Source organism: Echinops telfairi, unplaced genomic scaffold, assembly GCF_000313985.2.
Source record: "Echinops telfairi isolate 266 unplaced genomic scaffold, ASM31398v2 ScPeMD7_23;HRSCAF=83, whole genome shotgun sequence".
Lineage (NCBI taxonomy): Eukaryota > Metazoa > Chordata > Mammalia > Afrosoricida > Tenrecidae > Echinops > Echinops telfairi.
In genome coordinates, this window is record NW_022103920.1 from 43,372,825 (window position 1) to 43,374,261 (window position 1,437).

The 1,437-nt window shown below is 46.6% G+C and overlaps 1 pseudogene; it reads left to right on the plus strand.

The window, feature by feature from the left end:
- Nucleotides 1-530, plus strand: LOC101639632 (annotated as a pseudogene).
- The last annotated feature ends 907 nt before the right edge of the window (nt 531-1,437 follow it).

The following is a 1,437-nucleotide window of genomic DNA, read 5'->3' on the forward strand; positions in this document are numbered from 1 at the left end:
CTCCACGAGGCTGGGCAACACCCCAGAATGGGAGACAAGCTGATTTGGAAACAGATTGGATCCAGCTTCATTCAGCATTGCTACTAGTTATTTGATAATGCAGAAGCCAACTGGTGCAATTTATATTGACGTGTCCTGCCTTACGTGGGAAGGACGGCAGATGCAGGGGAAAGCTGCCATTGTGGAGAAGCTATCGAGCCTTCCATTCCAGAAAATCCAGCACAGCATCACGTCGCAGGACCCTCAGCCCAGATGGCTGCATCCTCAGCATGGTTGTGGGCCAACTGAAGGTGGATGAAGACCCCATTATGGACTTTCACCAGCTGCTCCTACTAACGAACATCAATGATGCCTGGGTTTGCACCAACGACATGTTCAGGCTTGCTCTGCACCACTTCAGCGGACCTCGTCCCAGCCAGGCACTCACACTGTTTCCTCCTCCCTCCTCCCCCTCCTCCTCCTCCAGATGCTCTAAACATCATCCACCAGCCAGCAGCTGTGCACTGCTGCCACCCAGGTGCTGTGCATGATGTTTGGACACTGGATAGCGGCATCTGACAGAAGTCTGTGTTGTACCAGTGGTGTGAGTGGCGATACTGGGAGCATAGAACCTTGGGAAGACTTAAGTAATGCAAAAGGTTGTCCCTTTTTTTCCCTCCTTTTTAAAAAAATCGACTGACAAGTTGCTCTACTAACCCAAAGAAGTGAAGGAGAAAGCAGCTGCCTCACCGCTCAGGTATTGATTTACTCAGATGTTTCAATGCCTCATTATACAATGAAACCACAAAAATTTTCTTTAAAAATATTTTTTTTCAGTCATATACTGCCAGGAGATTCATCTACTTCATGCATGCCCCCCGACTCAAAAAGGAGGAGCAAAGTTGGGAAGTGTCACTTTACAACTTTTGTCCTTGAAGGATGTGTTAGTCCAGGTTGACTAGACAAACAAATCCAGAGACACTCATATATGAGTGAGAACTTTAAATCAAACAGTAATTATGCATCGAAAAAAGTCTTAGCCCAATTAAGATCAAATCCATAAGTTCAATATTGGCCCAAAAGTCTGATATTACCTCATAATTTCTCTTCAGACTCATTCAGCACATACAATGATGTCGAATGCAGGAAGATCGCAGGCCAGTGGGTGGAAAGTCTCATAGATTCAATGGCAGTGGACGTATCTCCAGGGCTCTGGCTGCCATTAGGGTGGCTCCATGTGGCTTATCAACAGGAAGGTGAAGCAGAGAGAGAGTGTGTCCTGACTCTCTCAAGAAAGAGAGGAAGTTCGAGAATCCTCATGGGAAGGCCACGCCCATAAGGAGGCATCATCAGACCGTGGCCTGATTTGCAGGCTAACCTCCACCCTTCACTCTGTTATCAAGTTGACATGAAATTATGTAACTATCACAAAGGGGGAGGATTGTTCTGGTTTCTTAT